Source organism: Epinephelus fuscoguttatus, linkage group LG14 (genome assembly GCF_011397635.1).
Source record: "Epinephelus fuscoguttatus linkage group LG14, E.fuscoguttatus.final_Chr_v1".
NCBI classification, from domain to species: Eukaryota; Metazoa; Chordata; class Actinopteri; order Perciformes; family Serranidae; genus Epinephelus; species Epinephelus fuscoguttatus.
In genome coordinates this window covers 28,486,777-28,509,127 of record NC_064765.1, presented here as the reverse complement: position 1 = coordinate 28,509,127, position 22,351 = coordinate 28,486,777, and positions in this window count along the sequence as shown.

The window sequence follows — 22,351 nt, the reverse complement described above, 5'->3', positions numbered from 1 at the left end:
TTGTAAATGTTGAAGCATTTACGAGTCTTAAAAAAGGCAGCTGCTAACAAGTGGCTAAAAGAGACCACAGAGTGTTGCAATTGCATTTGTCAAGATCAAGTTGTTGAACAAATATGCAAGTATCTTAAACTTCTGTTTGCCACAGAGCTTAATTTCTGCAATAATCCAAAATCCAATCGAAAAATCTCTTTGGCTTTTAGCAGAGGGAGCCAGGGTGATGTTAACTTGTTGGCCTATGACTAAACGTCATCCCTGCAGCACTCTATTGCCATGGTTGACCTTTTTAGCTGCTGTTTCTAAGGTCAAGAATGAATTTGTATTTCATTATGTGAAAGCATTGCCGTTGGTGTTTGAGAAAATACTTTGGGACAATAATTTAGAAGTGTATAATAGTTAGCATGAACTGTATTAGCCACAGTGACCAAACACACAAAGAAAAGAGCTGAAGGATCAACAGTTCAACAGAAAATACCAGTGGAAATACATGAGAGCAGAATCCATTCTGTGACTGACATACGATCACTGGTAAGTGCAGTACGTGTTAAAACCTGGTGTCATTTATTACTGGTCAATAATTTAATAACCAAATTTGTCAGATGACTGACCCCGTTAATATAAGATCAGACTGGGAGAGTGCAGGCTAATAAAAAACAGTTGTTATTCCTCAAAGCACCACAGCTGACACAAAACGTATTGTTTGGTCCTTGAATGTGCAGCCAACATCCACTATTCATCTTCCATCCGATCGCTTTGTGTTGCCTTTCAGTGTGAGACATCTCACACTTATTAAGTCACACTGAGACACGTGACCTTGGCGAGTAGCACCTGAGCGCTACAGATTAATCATTTGGGGGATAGGCAGGGAAACAGGTTCATCCAGCCCGCACACCTCCTCCACCCCTTTCCGCTCCGTGGTTTCTTTTCACGTCAGCTCACTTTTTTGATCTCACCTGGCTCTTATTTCACACGCCATGGGCAGTGGAAGCTCTTTATTTCCTTAAGATTTCCAGGGATGAGAGGAAGTGTGCTTTTTAAATAGAGCCTCCTAAGACTTCCAGTGGATTGGAGCCACGCTGGGGCTTGCACATCATAGACGGTCCTATGATTTTCTCTGAGTTACCATATCAGAGCCTGACCTCTCAAGCAGCCACTCAAGCTGTGAGATATTGTCACAGTGGAGAGACAATGGGTTCAGCTGGTCATCTGGATTTAGATAAAAGCCTGCTGTATGGTGAGCTTGCATCTAACTGAGACAGTGACAGCGTATCTAGCATTTCAAAATAAAATGTGAATCTCCTCTGAGCCCATTTTCCTTTTTTTCTAGGTCTATGTTTCAGCCCTTCTCCAATCATTTTCCAGCACATGCTGTATGTAATTGAACCTCTTGACATTCATGCATCTCATCACCTTAAAGGATAACAATTTTACAGTGCCAAAATAAATTACCTGCTGCCCCGGCTCACAGACACCCTAAATAAGAAGCCACACATGTGGCAATAAAGCCTGTGAAGTGACATGTTGTGAGGGATTATTTTCTCACTGACACTTCCATTTCTTTCTGTCGTTGTCAGCTGACTGACAACGAGCAAGTGGCGCAGTGCAGCACAGATATAAAAAACAAACTGCAACAGCAAGGAGCCAATATGTTTAAGAGGGCTGTTTGTAGTTTTCACTAATGTTTATTGAAAAACTCCCAGATTCTTTAGAGGGAGAATATAGGGTGCGACAGATTTTCAGTCTGTTTTATTTTATTTTATTTTATTTTTTACATCCAAGTTGTTTTATTTCCAACAGCAAGAAGTTGAAGATAACCATATTCCAAACCGTAACCAGTCAAGAGGGAGAGACATCAGCCATTGTCAGCTTGTCATTGTCAGAGCGAGCAAATGATGAGCAGTAGCAAGCTTGTAGGGAGGGTCAGTCTTGCATTCGTCAATGCCCCATGCTTGTGGGACCCCATTTTTGCACCTGGAGCAGAAAGACTCCCTCAAGAGGATGTTTTCCTGCTTGCAGATCATTTTCTGTGTGCTACTGTCGCATGCATGTGCCTGGTTTATATGTGCAGGTTTTGAGACTAATTAAACACTATACCTTTTGTAGTGATTACAGCTCAGAAAATGCCTCGAGTAACAGGAAATAAAGGGACAAAATGTGTGAAAATACCAGTGAGCTGCTGACTTTGCACCAATCCCCCTTTTAAAGTAATCAGTTAAACTACGATGTTGTACTGGTTTCATCAGATTGTTCGCAATTTTTTTTACTTGACTTAGATTCTTTATTTAAAAAAATTGCTTCATCTAAAGTGAGGAATATGAGCCCAATCCTCAATGTCAATTTAATACTGTGTGCAAACATTACAGTGTGGAAAAATCTGAAAGAACTAACACTTTTATTATCCTTAAATGCTGCAATAAAACTTCGCAGGACTCTATTGTCTTCCTTTGTCTTCAGGGCTTGATTTTCAAATGAAACAACAAGATGCCGTGGTGCTGTAGGGTCAACCTCTGTTCAACTCTCACTGCTGTCATATTTCCACACTGCACTTTCATGAAATCACCTTCTAGTCAAACAGTGTGGGCCTACTGGAGACTGTCCTCACTAGAAAATCAATAGCACTGGTCATCGGTTTAAATGCTGAAAACAGCCTTTGTTTACACTTTCCTGACATGGATTTCTTGAGGGTATGCAAAGAAATGCTGGTGCCTCTGAGAAGCAATGGCTTATGCAGCGTTACATGCAGATTATTGGTATAGTACAGCTCTTTCTACCACAGAATATTATTTGCAACCTGTCTTCTGCTGACAGTCAAGTTGTTGACAACTTGATAGACCCTTTAGGGCTGAGGTCACAATGACGTCTGTTTGTTAGCTGGAGGCAAAACATGACTTTCCACCACAGGGCTGTAGGCTACATAGGAGTCTTAAAATGTCATCTTGTTGTGTTATTGGGAGTCAGCATAGAAGGAGTCATGGATCAAAACTTTAATTTGATCACATACCAGCCACCACTGCCCATCAACAAAAATGAAGACAACTATGGTTAAATGTGATAAGACAAAAGGACTGGATGAAGGCAGTCATCAAAAATTTACTGTTGTAAATCCATCCACTGAGTGAGATCATACAGGTCGGCCAGTCTGGTCCCGTTGGTCAGTGTTTAGTTATTCAACACTCACGGTCCCGGAGAGTGAGTGACCTGACGTGTTGCATTTGTAAATTCAGTCTGACACTCTATGCTAAAATGAGAGCACTGTTGGTCGAATTTCTACATCGATTCACAAATGGTTAAGTTAATCACACATTCACTCTGCTCTGCGCTTTGCTGCTCCAAGACTCTGATAACTGAATGGTACACTCTGACAGTGCTGTGAATTTACCAACAGTCTAAAATGTGAACCTTATAGAACAAAGAAACGGAGCTATATATCTATATAAATTAACAAACAGTCAAGTCAATCAAACATTCACTTCGGTTGACGCTCTGCCACTCTGGGAGTAACCGAACACTACATTACGACAGTGCCCTGAATTTACAAAAGGTCCAGTTTGTGCTAGAGTTCGCTCCAGCACTCAGAATGAGTATTTCTGAGTGCACCACTCACATCATCTTCCTCCGTTGTCTAAAACAAGCCAACAGAACTTGCTAGCTAGTGCTGGCTAATGTCTATGGAGAAGTGTTTTGCCTCCAGGTAAGCCCCGCACAAGAAACGTCACACTCTTTACTAACAGTGAAAGGGTCTATATGACCACAATGTTTCCCCAACCGTGATCAAGCAGTTTACAGTTGCTTCACATCCACAAATGGCCAACTGCAACTTAAGACAGTTTGCATTGGCATTGTAGTGCACGATTAGGGTGACCATATTTTCAAATCCCAAAACCACCGCGCGTTTGTGGAGACGCACATATATGCACTTATGCATGCATCACAGGCATATTCATCAGTATGAGGCACAATCATTTTAGCACTTAGCATGCCGACTGCACCATTAAACACCATGGACAGTTCTTCAATGGATAAAAAATTGTGTTTTGTCTCATAAAATCAACCAAAACATTCTTTACTTAAAAGCTGTCAAACAACACTTGTGTTTCACCAGAGAGTCTGGCCCGGTCCAGGTTGTCCATTTCAGATGGATGTCACTGCCATTCCCCCTGCTTGTAGCCAATGATGTTTGGCTGTCTTAATACGATGTTTTAAATCGGAATTACTGATGTGCAGTATGTGCAGAATGTAACATGAATGCTATGTAAATACTACCAACAAGTACAATCTTATAGAATTATTTTAATTTTGGTAAAAGTGAGTAGTGTTTAACAGATATTTGGTGGGACTTGGGACACACAGCTTGAAACTGGGGAATGTACCCTCATAGAACGTTTTGTGTGATATCCTACAAAAAGCAGACACAACAGTTTGAAAAATATCCTACGAATTAGTGCCCGACATGACGTTCTCTCCTTTACGTTCAGTTGCGTAATTAATGTAAAGTTACATAGGTTAGGTTTAGGAAAATGATGGGAACATGCCTTAAAATAACTCAAAGTTCACACGGTTCTGAACACATGTGTCCAAGGGAAAGTCCAGATGGAAAGTTCACCTGTCTGTGACCGCCTGGGATTGCTTCTTTACTTCCTTCGGCGCATTGGTTACATGATCGCAGCCTTTCAAAATATGAATTTATATGGATGCGAATTTAGGTGCATTACATTTCGTAGGGAAAACGTACAAACAGCAAACTGAGCTGGGACATCCTGGATAAACTCAGATGTGTCTGCTCAGCTATAGTTGCTATCACTGCTAATGCTACTTTAGCCAAGAAAGAAGTGTAACTTTAATTGACTGGGTTCAGGTTGTATCATTGTGTTAAAAATGTCAGCAGTACATATGCAAACATATCATTAGCCTAAACTGATAGCAGTGATGCTATCCTACAGAGCACACTGCTGCCACATTATTTTTAGAATGCTGTGTTTGTGCACTATCTACACATTGCTCTGGTTTGTACCAGCCCGCCTCCTCCTCCAGCTCAACCTCTCCCACGATCATAACTGAAAACAGCAGTGTGCTTCCCCCTCAAGCACCTGCATCCCACTGATGTCTGTGAATTCCAAACGCATCAAAACATTCACCCTCCCTCTCTGTTCTCTCCTTTCTCCTTCACGTTCTCTCTTCATATCCCTGACCATGCTTCACTCTCGCTCCCCTTTCCCCACGCTACCACCACCCTCACCCCTGCCTCATACTCAGAGACAGATAATCAATATCCGTGGCTCGGTGTCCCAAGTCTTATTGACTTTGTTTTTCAGGAAGACTCCATAAAGAGTCATCGGGGAGATTCTGTCACTGCCTGTTCCATCCCCTGGCATTAAAACCTCCTTCTTTGCCACCAAAGACAAGAAGTTGCGGACAAGCTCTAGCTGCCTGCGCGACCACTGGAATACCAAATAACGGTGAATGGAGACAGCAGTGCCACTTTCCACTTGCAAGAGGGACAAGGTTCAACACCGTGTGATGAGAATACAAACAACACCTCAGGTCCCTCAGAGATTTTGAAAACCGTCCTGTGGTTTTTCAATGTGTGGCTGCAGGACATTGAGATGATGTCACATGATAAGCGCCTGGGTGAACTGTGTATGAAAGGGCCAGTGAGTACAAATTTTCCTGCCCTTTAGCAGAAAATTACCATAAAATATCTGCAGTAGTTGATTGGGTTGCTGATCAATACTAATGACACAGCAAATTACTGGCACTGAGGTTTTTGTCTTTCACCTGTGTGTCATCGTTGGCCATATTTGTGTTGTGGAGGTTCTAGGGGTTGTTTGAAATCTTTCTGCCAGGAGACAGATCAGTAAAGGTCAGAGAGGACTGAATGTCCCTTAAAACGTTTAATAGGCTTCACCAAACACCACACATGTATAAGTGAAAGTTTGTATTCATGGCTTACATGGGCAAATAAAGGTGGATTCTTAATAAAGAACATTTTGGAGAGGTTCATTACCTGTAGCATAATGGCTCACATGGTAAATTAAGCATAATGTACATTTACACAACACTATTTTCATCAGTCTAGTGGGGAAATGAAAAAATATATCCTTTAAGCTGCTGGAAAGCCTTTAATGTGAAACATCTGCGCAGCTTTGCAGGAAATGTTGAGTCTCAGTCACTACAAAGTAGAATAAGTTGTGATGAATGAACAGTATTTCTGTCAAGTAAATGAATCAATAACAGCGGCAGACGTATGTTCCAGGCTGGATTACTGACCAGGCAAATAGGCAACTGCCCCCGGGGCCTCAGAGGCTTTGTGTTAATTGATTTTTGTTTTTTTTAATTAACACATAGAAATTTGATTAACTGCAAATTTGTTGGAGAATTTTTTTATCACAAATCACCCAAGGTGGGTCCTGCATTATTACTCAAAGCAGTACTTGAGGATTCGCTGTTGCACTTCCATTAAGTTAATGGGCTCGCAAGAGAAACATTAAAGAAAAAAGCTCAAGATTAAAGTAGCAAAGGCTCAGATATCCTACCCTATTATGGATGTTCCTCATTAGTGTCTATCTCACCCGGCTTCACATTTGGATGACGTCAAGAACCGAACAAGAACCGAACATTTATACATATATATATATATATATATATACATATATATATATATATATATATATATATATATACATATATATATATGTATATTATTGTATATAAAACTAACAACAGTCAGGATATATGAAATATGGGGTTTAGGGTCTGCCCCATAGACTGTATAAAAATATGGACGTAGTCACCGTGACGTCACCCATTGGTTTCTGAGGAGCGGGTTTGAAGCTTGAAGTAGGCGGCTCTGGCCGTCGCCATCTTAGCAGTGCCTTATTCTGCCCAACTCCCGGCCAATCAAAAATGGGCAAAGAGGCGGGCCAAATGAAGCCTGGTTGCTTAAACAAGCCCACCTCACTCAAAGCTGCTAAGTTAGCTAAGGCTAACAAGCTAGGCTAACAAGCTACGCTACTTTGGCTAGCCCTGTGATTTGGCTGCTCCCACTCATGCTCTTGCTTGGTGCCAGCTCCCTCACGAAAAAAAATATCCAAAAGGCACAAACACGGCTGAGAGGTCAGGTTCAATGACTTGCGAATTAGCTGAGATGACTCCTAGCAGACAGCCAGCGGCTAGTTAGCCACCTGTGATGGCGCCACCTGTCACTCAAAGTGACCACGCCCTTTATTATGCGCAACTTTAAGCCTTAATAAAATTTAAACGGATGAGTTATAAAAAGATTCACCCCCCATACAGTTGTCATGAAAGGGGAAATTAGCTATCGAGACCAAAACTGTTTTTTTGTACCACGCTGTAACCATGTTTATTTCTGCTGAAAAGTTGAGCATTTTAACATGGGGGTCTATGGGGATTGACTCGCTTTTGGAGCCTGCCTCAAGTGGTAATTCAACAAACTGCAGTTTTTGGCACTTCCACATTGGCTTCACTCGTCATCCTTGGAGGTTGCCGCTTGGTCTGCCCCCAGGAAATTCTGTGTCAAACACTAATATTGCTGCATTCTGGTGAATTTATGCATCAATTTGTGCCTTTACTGCAGCAGTTTGCAGTTTATGGTGGAAATTTGTCAAAATAAAAGTCTCAGCTACTTTTGTGTTTCGATTGGGGGACCTTTCTCAATGAAAAAGATGTTTTTGCTCTTATTCCAACTGGCCTGTCATAGATGGTGTAAACAGATGGTTCATCCAATCACCTGCCAGTATTTTTTGAAAGTGCCTACCCTTTTCCAAACAGTTTCCAATAATGGCTTCTTGAATGTTTTTGTGTAACAAACTATCTGGCGCTACAGGTTAGGTCCTCTCTGCAGCTGAGGTAAATAAATGTAAGAATTTATGGGAAGTATGTTATGTAGGAAGATGGACTCTGTTTTTACAGCAATTCGTCATCAACAGAGGCCTATGCAGTGATGATGCAGACAGATGTGGTCACACAGTACACAGACGAGATAATTCCCAGCAGCCTACACATCCCCTATGGTGAACATGTGGGATAATCCCTTTAAGGAAAGGCCACAGCTCATAGTTGTCATAATGACAGGGAATAGACCAGGTGACAAAGCTTTGAGGATAAGAGAGGATCATCTTAATTTGCTTTAGCACAAGATGCAATGGATCTATAGAAGGCTTTGAAGGATGCTCACCTAAAACACAGAACATGCTTCGTTAGCAAGAAGTGTAGGTATGCAGTGCGCGGGTGGTGTTGGCTGCGTATGATGTGTTTATCTTGTATACTAATGGAGGCCCATGCTGTCAGTCAAACAGCTGGTGGAAGTCCTCGTGGTGATGTGCACCTCAGGAGATTAGTTTTGACTACATCAATTAATCATCAATCAAACATTATTTTTCCGCGCTGCCATGTTTTAATTTCACCCAGAGAGCTCGTGCATGATGTTTACGCAGACAGAATGAATTTCTCTGGTGATGACTCACGCTGCAGTCTAGGTGTGGCAATCTAAGTCTGGCATACATAGTGTTATTAGATCAGTGTTTGCGGACGTCTCCGCCGTAGCATATTAAAACTGTCATGTCTAAAAGGAGCAGGTCAAGTTTTGTATTCATACTTTAGTCATACTGGACTTTGAATGACTTTGTCTTTGCGTGCCTGCCTTCATGAAATCCATAACCTTTTTCCACATTAAAATGCGTGAGGACTGGTGAGAATTTGCTTATTGCATTTGAAAAAAGATTACTTTATATTGCTTATGAGGCTCACCAGTCCAGTTATGAGCTTCCATAAGTCCTGATGGCCTTATTTTATACCGTTGTTGGCAAGCAGCAGCGGGATAAGATTGCTGTGTACGCCAGGTAATAAATATATGGCATATTGTAATATTTTATACCTACTGTACATAGCAAAGATGATCATAGTGTAGGATGTATGAGAAAATCATTACTCATTTGGCCTCACGGGTCCCAGAGACGCGTGGTGGGACAGTAATCCATACAATAATATCTTTTTTATTAATGCCTCTAACAGAATTCCATTAATGCTAAATCCTGTCTAGCCAGTTGGAAAATAAGATCAGCTCGATACCAGAAGTTTAGCTGAACTTTACCATGTTGTGTCTCTCTGTCTTCAATACTGAGGCAGCCAGCAGCCTGGAATGGATCTGTATTCATCAATAGCTTGCTCTTGCAGGGATAAATCAGTAGTTAATCATTTAGTCTCCATATAAATAGACTCGGAATGGGACAAAACACATTGCTATTCCATCACAGTCACAAGGGCAGGATGAACTGAGTCAGGTGATCTCAAGACAAAACAGGAACTGCAGCTAATCAAAACTTGTCAGTACAAGGCGATAATAAAAAGTATCACACATGAGGAAGATGTATCACACATAATAATAAATTACTAATGTGTTCATATTCTTTTCCAGAATCTTTGGTAGCCCTTTAGTTAATAGACTGTATATAATCATACAACTGTTTCTAACACACTTTAATGTTGTTATTAGCAGCAATAAGGGCATTAAGTGTTAATTAATAAAGAATTAATGATACATTTGTCAACAGTGTTGGGGAAGCTGATTTAAAAACAGAGCTTTACAAGCGACCACATACTTTGTACTGGAAGAAGCTGAATTACAGCAAAACTAGGGAGAAATCAAGTTGGAAAAAATGAACAAATTTACAACATGCATGTGATACAAAATAATAACAACATATAAATAAAAATCAGTCACATGCCAGTAAAAAAAAACACTGCTGCACTTACTTGCTTAAAGGTCATAAACCCAAAAAATAAAAAATAAATGAATAAATCAATCAATCAATCAATCAATTTTATTTATAAAGCCCAATATCACAAATCACAATTTGCCTCACAGGGCTTTACAGCATACGACATCCCTCTGTCCTTAAGACCCTCGCAGCGGATAAGGAAAAACTCCCCAAAAAAACCCTTTAACGGGGAAAAAAAAACGGTAGAAACCTCAGGAAGAGCAACTGAGGAGGGATCCCTCTTCCAGGACGGACAGACGTGCAATAGATGTCGTACAGAACAGATCAACATGATAAATTAACAGTAATCCATATGACACAGGGAGAGAGAGAGAGAGAGAGAGAGAGAGAGAGGGAGAGAGAGAGAGAGAGCGAGAGAGAGATGCAGGTAATGACAGTATCTTACAACAACATTAATGGAAGTAATAATATTATAGTTATAGTTCTGGTTACTGCGGTACAATATGTTGAAAGTATGTATTAATACCTGGCAGTATACATGTGTGACAATAATCATATGTGTATAATAACAGAAGAAGTATGACTAATGACTAATGATGGCAGCAGCAGGAGGCATCTGGCGGGACCACGGCAGCAGCACAACCACACACGTCACGCTGTCCAGGCACCGCTGTGATATGAGTTAATCTTAGAGACAGTGGAGCACAAAGGCTCCGGAGAAGAAGCCGAGTTAGTGACATCCAGAATGGCCGGGTTAGCTAGATGCAGTAATAGGATACGAGAGAGAGAGAGAGAGAGAAGGAGAGAAGGGGCCCGGTGTATTATAGGGGGTCCTCCGGCAGACTAGGCCTAAGTCAGCCTAACTAAGGGCTGGTACAGGACAAGCCTGAGCCAGCCCTAACTATAAGCTTTATCAAAGAGGAAAGTCTTAAGTCTAGTCTTAAATGTGGAGACGGTGTCTGCCTCCCGGACCGTAACAGGAAGATGATTCCACAGGAGAGGAGCCTGATAGCTAAAGGCTCTGGCTCCTGATCTACGGTTGGAGACTTTAGGGACCACGAGTAACCCTGCGTTCTCAGAGCGCAGTGTTCTGGTGGGATAATATGGCACTATGAGCTCTCTAAGATATGATGGAGCTTGACCATTTAGAGCTTTATAAGTTAACAGTAGGATTTTAAATTCAATTCTGGATTTTACAGGGAGCCAGTGCAGAGAAGCTAAAACAGGAGAGATATGATCGCGTTTCTTAGTTCCTGTTAGTACACGTGCTGCTGCATTCTGAATTAGCTGGAGAGTTTTTAAGGACTTACTAGAGCTACCTGATAATAGAGAGTTACAATAATCCAGCCTTGAGGTAACAAAAGCGTGGACCAATTTTTCTGCATCTTTTCGGGTCAGGATAGGCCTAATTTTCGCAATATTACGCAGATGAAAAAATGCAGTCCGTGAGGTTTGCTTTAAATGAGAATTAAAAGACAAATCTTGATCAAATGTTACTCCGAGGTTTCTTACGGTAGTGGCAGGGGCCAGAGCAATGCCATCTAGAGAAACTATGTCATCAGATAAAGAGTCTTTGAGTTGTTTGGGGCCAAGAACAATAACTTCAGTTTTGTCTGAATTTAACATCAGGAAATTGGTGCTCATCCAAGTTTTTATGTCTTTAAGGCAATTATGGAGTTTAGTTAATTGATTGCTTTCTTCTGGCTTCATTGATAAATACAACTGAGTATCATCCGCATAACAATGGAAATTTATAGAGTGATTTCTAATGATGTTACCTAACGGAAGCATATATAGAGTAAACAGGATTGGTCCGAGCACAGAACCTTGCGGAACTCCAAAACAAACTTTAGTACGTAAGGATGGTTCATTGCGAAAGTCAACAAATTGAAAACGATCAGATAAATAAGATTTAAACCAGCTTAGTGCTGAGCCTTTTAAGCCAATTAAGTGATCCAGTCTCTGCAGCAGAATTTGATGGTCAATTGTGTCAAACGCCGCACTAAGATCTAATAAAACAAGTACAGAGACAGTCCTTTGTCTGAAGCAATCAGAAGGTCATTTGTAATTTTAACTAGAGCTGTCTCAGTGCTATGATGCACTCTAAATCCTGACTGAAATTCCTCAAATAAATTATTATCCTGGAGAAAATCACACAGCTGGTCTGCGACTACTTTCTCAAGGATCTTTGACATAAAGGGAAGATTAGATATTGGTCTATAGTTGGCTAACACCTCTGGATCCAGGGTGGGCTTTTTTAGTAGAGGTTTAATTACAGCTACCTTAAAAGACTGTGGTACATAGCCTGTTAATAAGGATATATTGATCATATCTAATATATGAGTGTTAACTAAAGGAAAGACCTCCTTAAGTAGCCTAGTTGGGATGGGGTCTAAGAGACACGTTGATGATTTGGATGAAGAAATCACTGCAGTCAATTCTTGAAGAGAAATTGGGGAGAAGCAATCTAAATATATATTAGATTTTACAGCTGTGTTTGAGGTTAGATAGGTACTATCTGAGGGCAGGAGGTCATGAATTTTGCCTCTAATAGTTAGAATTTTGTCATTAAAAAAGCTCATAAAATCATTACTGCTAAGGGCTAAGGGAATACAAGGCTCAATAGAGCTTTGACTCTCAGTCAGCCTGGCTACAGTGCTGAAAAGAAACCTGGGGTTGTTCTTATTGTCTTCTATTAGAGCTGAGTAATAGTTTGCTCTGGCATTGCGGAGGCCCCTCTTATAAGTTTTGAGACTGTCTGTCCAGATTAAACGAGATTCTTCCAGTTTGGTTAATCGCCAATTCCTTTCAAATTTTCGCGATATTTGTTTTAACTTACGGGTTTGACAGTTATACCAAGGAGCGAACTTTCTTTGCTTTTTAACTTCTTTTTAAGAGGAGCTACAGAGTCGGCGTTGTTCGTGCGAGCCTATGGTGCTATCAACAAAATGATCAATTCGGGAGAGGTTAAAGTCGGCACGGGAAACCTCTGTTACTGAAGGTATTGGTATTGAATTTAACGAAGTAATCTTTTCCTTAAGTTTTGCGACAGCACTATCTGATAAACATCTAGTATAGTAACTGTTGCTGAGTGGCGTGTAATCGAGTAAAAGAAATCAAAAGTAATCAGATAATGATCCAATAGCGAGGGATTCTGTGGAAAGACTTTTAGGTTATCAATTTCAATTCCATACGTCAGAACTAGATCAAGGGTATGGTTAAAACAATGAGTAGGTTCATGTACACCCTGACTGAAGCCAATGGAGTCTAATAATGAGATAAACGCGGTAGCCAGAGAGTCATTATCAACGTCGACATGAATGTTAAAATCGCCTACAATAATAACTTTATCTGATTTAAGAACTAAACTGGATAAAAACTCTGAGAATTCAGATAAAAATTCAGAATACGGGCCAGGAGCACGGTACACTATAACAAATAAAAGTGGCTGCGAGGTTTTCCAGGTCGGATGTAAAAGACTAAGAACGAGGCTTTCAAATGAATTATAATCTAGTTTAGGTTTAGGACTGATTAACAGACTAGAGTTAAAAATGGCTGCAACTCCCCCTCCTCGGCCGCTGCCTCGAGGAATGTGGGTATTATTATGACTGGGAGGAGTGGACTCATTTAGACTGACATATTCATCTTGACACAGCCAGGTTTCAGTGAGACTGAGTAAATCAATATGATTATCTGATGTTAATTCGTTTACTAACACTGCTTTAGACGATAGAGACCTGATATTTAACAGTCCGCATTTAATTCTCCTGTTTTGTCTTTCTGTCACAGAAGAGGTTTTAATTTTTATGAGGTTGTTATGCACAACTCCTCTTTGTTTAATTTTAGATTTAGATAATTTAGGCGGTCGGGGACAGACACCGTTTGTATAAAACTATTAAAACTATGGCTGGGTAACTGAACTAGAAGCTCAGAGAGGCGTTTAGGACTGCGACTCTGAGTCCTGGTCTCAACTCTGGGTTGTCAGGGATTTAAATTACTAATAAAGTTTGCCAGGTTCCTAGAAATGAGAGCAGCTCCATCCAAAGTGGGATGAATGCCGTCTCTCCTAATAAGACCAGGTTTTCCCCAGAAAGTTTGCCAATTATTAACAAAACCCACATCGTTTGCTGGACACCACCTGGACAGCCAGCGGTTAAATGATGACATGCGGCTAAACATGTCATCACTGGTCAGATTTGGGAGGGGTCCAGAGAAAACTACGGAGTCCGACATCGTTTTTGCATATTCACACACCGAAGCAATATTAATTTTAGTGACCTCCGATTGGCGTAACCGGGTGTCATTGACGCCGACGTGAATAACAATCTTACTGAATCTACGTTTAGCTTTAGCCAGCAGCTTTAAATTTGATTCAATGTCCCGCTCTGGCCCCAGGGATACATTTGACTATGGCCGCTGGTGTTGCTAACTTCACGTTTCTCAGAATAGAGCTGCCAATAACCAGAGTTTTATCCTCAGCGGGTGTCGCTGAGTGGGGAAAAGCGGTTGGAAACGTGAACAGGCTGGTGGTGAGCCGTGGGCTTCGGCTTGAGCTGTGCTTCTGGCGAATCAGAACCCAACCTCCCGGCTGAACGGGAGTTACCGGAGGACAGTTAGCAGAGGTTAAGGCTATGCTATGTGGCTCCGCACCGGCTACAGGGGACTGGCTAACTACCGCAGCTGCTGAATGGTTTTCCATGGTGCGGAGCCGCGCTTCTAATTCACTAAGCCTCGCCTCCAACGCAGCAAATAAGCTACACTTGTTACAATTACCACTGTCGCTAAAGGAGGCAGAGGCATAACTGAACATTTGACACACCGGGCAACAGAGAGCAGGAGAAGGAGAAGCCATGGCTAAGCTAATGTAGCTAACAAGGCTAAGAGCGTGCAAACAACAGCTAAGAGATTAGCGAGAAAGTCGTAGAAAGGAGGAGAGCTATAGGTGCTTAAACACAACCAGTGTGGGTTATGACTTGAAGTAGACGTTAAAGCAACTGAGGTGAGAAAGCAGGCAAGTGGAATTCACCAGAGCAGTACAGAGACGCTGTCACAGAAACACCGGAAATGACACAACTCGCTTACCGCAATACGTCAGCACGTCAGCACGTGGAGGTGAGAATAAATAAATAAAATAAAATAAATAAAAACATGGGAAGTACAAGGAATATCGAGTTGGGGCTCTTGCACCAAGCAGGATAGCTAGTTGGCCAGGTAACTTCTAAAATAGCATGCAACGACTTCTCTGAATATTTGCTAATGAATAGCAATAATCAATACTTCTAACCAATTTCAGTCAAAGGGGGTTCAATACAGTAAAGCAATGGTTAAATACGATTTAAAAACATTTTCTTTCCTTCTGGGGCCCAATTTTTGGGGGAATTTCAGTAGTTTACTACACGCAAAATGGCAAAAGAAAAAGTAATTTAACTATTTTGTCACTATGCAGATATGAATATAGTTGACCTATCAGCAAGCTACTGCGAAATGTAGTTCAAATGCTAGTTTGATTACACGTACTTCACTACTAACAGTTTGTTACTAACAATAATTTCTCCTACAAAGCATCCACAAATGCTATAACTGTGATGATGATGATGATGATGATGATATACAATTACACACATTTACAAATCCTTACAGTGCAATACAAAATATCTGTTAAGTATTTATTAGGGCTGTAGTCTCCTGATCGACTAGTTGATTATTTGGTCGCTTTGCTCTCATCCGACCAAATTCTCATTGGTCGAATAATCCCTGTGTTACTTTCATAAGGAGAAAAGTGATAAATCAACAGCTTTCCAGGACTAATCCATTATTTCCTGCGGCGGGGGGACAGGCTAAGTTACCTGTGAAAATGGGGGTGTTTTCAAAACACCTCCGTTGTTGACAGAAAGTTGAACTTGCCCACACTGCTCACCGTCGCGGTTACACAGACCTCCTGTCAGTTTCTGTGTATCAACACCATTTCCCTCAGTGAAAACGAAGCTTGTATTGACTTGTATTCCACAGATAAGAAACAATAAATTGTGAATACAGTAAAGCCTCCACTTAAATAGCATTTTAAGTCATGTGTGTGATTTATACTTCGGGATTTATCCAGGCTTCATATGAACAGAGGAAATCTCCGCTCCTCGCTAGGCTAATTTATACGATGTAAAATGCCATAGGCTGGCGCTAATAACGTTAGCATGTTGTATTTGCTTGGAAAACGTGTTTAGTGTGACGGTTGTTTTATCAGTGAATGTTGTGAGCTGCAGTGGAGCCAAATTGAGTGCCGTTACCTTTGTTACATGTTACTGTTGTCCCTGGCTTTATATGAGATAAAGGAAAGATCACTACTTGCTAGGCTAATGTATACCATGAAAAATGCCATAGACTTGTGCTAATAATGTTAGCATGTTGTATTAGTGGGGGAAATGTGTGCAGATAAAGACAAGTGTTTGTCTGTCAATTCTGTGATTTATAGTAAAGCCAATTTGTGTACTTGTGTTTGAAAGTTTGTTGTGTTTTTAAGATGTTTGTTCATGTTAATGACAAAACTTCTACGTTAATTTTTGACCTTGGAAGAAATCTGATAAAAACCTTTTTATTCAAGGTCCACTTCCTGGATTTCTGTTGGGGCCTTCAGTCACATCTCATAGTTAGTTTTCCTGGATGGTAAATAACGAGTATTTGGGATTTCAAAAAAATACTTTGTTAATGAATACAATGGGCATAATTACAATAACAACATGGATGTGGTTGAGTCGGCGGTAAGCACTTAACAGTGCTGACAGCAAGAACAGTGCTAACAACAGATATATTGCTGACAGATATAATGGTGTTAACCTGGGGTGGAACTGGTGGGTGGGTGTTATGCTTCCGAGACAATGCCATGGGTTGGGATCGCGTTATCAATTATAAATATCATATAAGCGTAATGCAAAGTGGTTGTTATTTGCTAGGAAGTGGCATAAACACACCGCCATACCAGTTGCTACAACAACAAACAAAGGGGGAGCATGACTTCATTCTCTGCTCAGGGCGCTGTTACTCCACCATATCTCTATGCAGAAAATAGTTATTTGCTGCTGTATTAATGCTCTAAATGTTGCATACAGCTCCTTTAAAGTTTTACCCATGCATATTTCCATCAATATTGTAATGTATATAAAAAGGGAAATTACTATAGGAACACAGTTATTACTATTTTATTTAAAGGCACATTCTCACTACTGCACACTTATATTTATATATTTATAACAATATATATCTGGTTTATTTCTCCAAACTTGTGTTACAAGTTATGAAGAGAGGACCAAGTAGTCTGATGTCAAATAAACTGAAGTTGCTCAGTCCTGCATCTCCTCTCTGAGCTTAACTCCCATTGGCTGTTTCCGGGATCGCACACAAACTTCAATTTTGGTGAGTGTTGGAGCATTTCCTGCCGTGCAAGCCGGGCCAGAGAGAAGCGACTACATCAAACCTGCTTTAATAAATCTTCTCTGACTGCTCCCAAGTCATTGGCCAAGGCCAAAGTCTCCTGTCTTTAACAGGACGAGGATAATCTGAGCGACCACCAGGCCCGAGTGCTGACTCACACCAGTGGCCAGAACGGTACAGCCGGGCACAGCTCCAGAGTTAAAACACCCACCGTGACCTTCCCTTCAGACACATGTCCAATATGGAGGAGAATCAAGTTGGACAGACCATAACTTTTTTTGTGCTGTTGTCAAACACACAGTGACAGAGTTGTTAGAATGTTCCTTTTATTTCAAGGTTTTTCTTTCTCTGAAAATATAAGTTAACGCTTTTGTCAGTCCAGAGCTATAAAACAATGTGCAACAGAATCTAATATCCTCTGAAAGAAAACTGAAAATATAATCCTTTCTTGTGTTGTCAGTGTTTTGGTGAATTAAGGATGTGCCTGAACTCTTTTTATCTCCTTCACACTCAGAGTGAGAAGGCGATGTTAATACCATTGCTTTAGTGACAAACACAATATCACTGTATACAACAAGCTAATCACACCAACAGCATATTAGCTGGCTCTTTGAACTCTAATCCATTTTTTCTATACTTTGCTAATGCTAAATATTAGCATCAGTTACAAACATGTTCATCAAAGACTTAAAGTTCTATTTGCTCTGAAGGGCTTGATCATTTCTCTTTCTTTGTGGCTTAAAGTTCAGAATTTACTTCATTCATAGCATATTCTAGTTTCTGTTGTCCCACCACTTTGTTGACTGAAATATTTCAACAATTGTCAGATGGATTGCCAACAAATTTAGTGCAGATATCCATGGTAACTCCTAATGATTCCGGTGATCCCCTGATGTTTAGTGCGTAAAAGTTCTCACCTGTTTAGTGAGACATGGTACAAACATTTATGATTCTCAAACAAAGTATCCCAGTGACTTTGGAGATCCCTTGATGTTTCCTTTAGAGTCATCATCATGTCGTTTTTCTCCCTATATTTTGATTTAGGACCAAATACTGGATAACTATTGACATTCCCATCGACCTCAACTGTACTTTTGTTGAGTGCTAATTAGGAAAAAGTTAGCATGATAGTACACATTATAAACTCATCTGCTGAACTCATGTTAGCATGGTAGCCTTAGCATATTGGTAAAAGGACTGCTGTGCCTAAATAAAGTCTCACATGGCTGCTAGCATGACTTTAGATGTTAGTTGTGTTTACACAGAAGTTACAGTACTCTCTTATCCTGCAAAGTTTACTTTACTTTTGTGACAGATAAGGAAATGATGCATTTCAGTTTTGAGGACCCTAAACGAAGTGACGCATCCAAGGCCTAGGGACACAAATTTCCATTTCCTACTATGGAAAAGGTATGACCCACCCCTCTCTGCCTTCTGCCTTTGATTGACTTACCCTGACATTCTTACCTTAACCAGTCCCACTCCTTTTGCCTACATCTAACCAACCCAATCAACAAAGACAATGAATAGTAGCCAGTCAGGGGTAGAGTGGGGTGGGACATACCTTCACTATCTTAGGAAATGTAGATATGCCCTGGGGACCCTACTCTTATCACCACTGGCCTGCTGAGTTGGAGTCCCCAGAAAAGAGGTCTGCATTCATTCTATTGTTCTAATCTCCTGATAGGATGCAAATGTGGCATTCATTAATTTTCCGTAACCATTTATCCTGTTAGGTGTCGCAGGGGGGCTGGAGCCTATCCCAGCTGACGTTGGGGCGAGAGGCGTGTTACACCCTGGACAGGTCACCAGACTATCGCAGGACTGACACATACAGACAGACAACCAGTCATGCTCACATTTATACCTAAAGGCAATTAAGAGTCACCAACCTGCATGTCTTTGGACTGAGGGAGGAAGTGCAAATGTTGCAATTAATGGCAAATAATTTGATATAAGAATCAGCATCCATGACTTGCCCTCAAAAGGACAACATGTGCTCACTATATTTAATCCACATTGCTCATCTCACCAACACTCAGTATTTTCTGGGAAAGTCATTTGGGAGTTTGTGTTCCTTGCTTAAGACTGCATTCTCACTCCACGCCAAGCAGAGGTCAACTGAATCCTGCAGAGTCAGGAGACAGTGCTGTGACACTAGCAACCTTCTCATCGTCTTAAACCTGCCCTCCGATGGAGCCGGCGACCCTCCCTCAGGCTCCATTATTTTCCTCTGATATAATAGATCAAGAAGCTCCTGTAGAGGGAACAGATTGTCTGAGCTGAGCATAACCCAAGGCCCTTCTACCTATGGCTACTTTTCTTTTCCTCTTTTGTAATTATGCCTTAAGGGGAACAACCTAAAGTGGCTTTCCAGCTTGCAGCTTTAGCTACCGACTCCATCTGAAAGAGAGGGAAGTCGTGGCACAAAATGTAGGGTCAGCGTGACACAGAGAACTTCAGCTGAGCTGGGTGGTTTGAGTAGATTAAATCCCAGAGATGGAGCAAGGAGCGAAAAATACACAGAATCTGGACTTGAGCATGAACTGAAAGTATTACCTTGTATAGAATCACATGCAAAAAAAAAACAAAAAGAGAAGGGAAAAGAAATATGTACTCAGATATTCCCAGCCACAAAGTTTAATCACCAAATATGATTGTTGGAAACTCTAAAAGCACACAGAAAGGCAGGGCTAATGTTTTTTTTAAGCAATCTAACCAAAAAATGACAAATGCTGATCTTTTTTTAATTTCAGAAATGTCACAATAGCAAAAAAAAAGGGCCACCAGAGTTGAAATGATTATCAAGGCATCAGAGAGGGACAATTGGGTAGGGTTAGAAAAGTACTTCCTGTTATTGTTTTTGATGCTGACACCTTAGTCCGTGACCTTTTTCTGGGCTATGAGGAATTAGAGTAGTTATTGAGAGGCACCTCAGCACAGCCGCAAAGCACACACATGCAGACACAAAAGTACCATAGCCTGGCTTGTGTGTCCGGGTAAATTATGAACAAAGGCAGCAGACTCATTGTGGTTCTCCCCAGCAGAAAGAAAGAAATGCAATAAGTGACCTCGAGCACATGAGGACGGTCTGAATTGGAAAAATGCAATTTGTCCAGGGTAAACCCTTCTTGCTGTGTGACATTTCACGCAATTCAAGGGTGCTGCTGGTTTGTGTGGGACAAGCCAAGCAGTTTGAGACCTTCTCACACACTTTCATAATTAGTTTGCCATGGAATCTTGCAGTGTTATGAGGTGTCATTACTTAATTTTTCAATCTTCTTCTTTTCCATCATAATACATTTTCACAAGGTTTCCAAGGGAAATGTAATTAGCTCTTTTTCATCTGCTAGCCACAGTCACTACCAGCAGGTCATTAACAGTCCAATCTCATCCTGTGCTGCTGACTTGTTTACCTAATCTCATACAACAGTGCAGCACAAGAGAATAGAAAGGGCTTTACATTCACAATTACATTTCAAACTCGCACTTTCTGTAATATCTCTGCTGTGCTGAACAAGCACTAGGAATAGCGATGACACACGTTCAAACAGCATTAGGAATTTTCATAATGTTGAATGGGTTTTAAGTTAAAGTATGGAATTTACATCTGTAAAATAACATTACAAGACACACACTATATTTAGTACAACATACATATATATATATATGACAATGTAATTTATGTTTATAGCACTTCATATTTTCTTTATAAAGAATTTAAGTCTGTGGAATTGCAACACATTCTCAATCCGACCACGTCTCATACTGACATGCTTGGTCATAGACTTTCCACATCCACATACAACGTGCAAGGTACCCTGGGTGCGTTGGTTGTTGAGATTCTGGGATGTCAAGTTCTCTTCTTTCAAAATACACTTCCCTTTTCACAGGAAACTTAATGTTTACATAAAGTCTCTTTCAAAATAAACGTACTCAGTTGGTACAGCACCACAAATTGACTTTTTTTTTTCCTTCAACAAAAAAAAAAACACAGTAAGGTTTAGGTATCAAAAGCACATGGTTGGGTTTTGGCAACAAAAGGAAGTGGTTAGGTTTAGGAAAAAAGAACAGGGTTTGGCTTTAGAATCTTATGCGACGTGAACACTGCTCTCTTGGGTGAAAGTCGGTGTTTGTTGGACCGATCCACCACCCCTCCTGCCCGCCCCACTTGGACTTTCGCCGGCTTAACTTTCATCCTTGTACTGCCACATTTCCCCCTAGTGCCACCAGGCGCCATTAAACTATAACTGTAACTGGCTGCGTATCATGCTGATGTTAAAGGATGCCTTTTTTTCATTGGTTTCTAATGCCGCAAGTCACTGCCCAAGCGCCAGAGTTCAACGACTTCGGAGTGAGACCGCACTCTTTATTGATACAGTTTATAACAACAGGCAAGAAAGAAACTGATGTTCACACAAATAAATCTGAATAAAAATGTAGTCTTTACAGATTACTTTAACTGCTTTAATGATAAACCTGCAAACGTAGCTGATTTTTTGGCCACTTGGGGGCAGCAGAAACCAGTTGTGAACAGGACATGGACATAGACTAGCGCAGGGATGATGTTTTGCTGTGGGCAGACACATAAGTTTAAACATCACCCTGGTTCCCTCGTCAAAAAGACGATGGGATTTATCTTTTGTATTTTGGATTATTGCAGAAAATAAGATCCGTGGCAATAAAGGTTCATGATACGTTCACAGTTTCTTGAGACAGATAGTCTTCACAGATGAACACTCCTTTTATGATTTATGAAGTCTAAATGCAATCGCCAGAAGCAAAAAGATAATGTTTGGCTATAAACAAATCACACTGTGATCAGAAGGCTTAATGCTGCCACCGCAAATAGGCTGTGAAGTCATGTTCATCATTGTGACATTCTGTTGTCTCATTTCGCCACTTGTTATCGCCTTTTTTAAGACACCTCAAAGCTTGAAAATTCACAAGTGGTTAATTGGTGACGTATTTTATACATCTTTTTAAGCTCCAGCTGTGGGGAGCTGCAGATTCAGGTGATAATTCTCTTTCACACTGTCGCATTGTTCTCACATTAACGTGTGATTCAGGGTTTTTATAAAAAATAATCAATTTAAGCTGCTTTGAATACAACTGCAACTCAAACAGACTTTTTGAGAATCCACAGAAAGTACACCGTGGAACTGGACAGCTCTAGGCACTCACCGAACAAGACT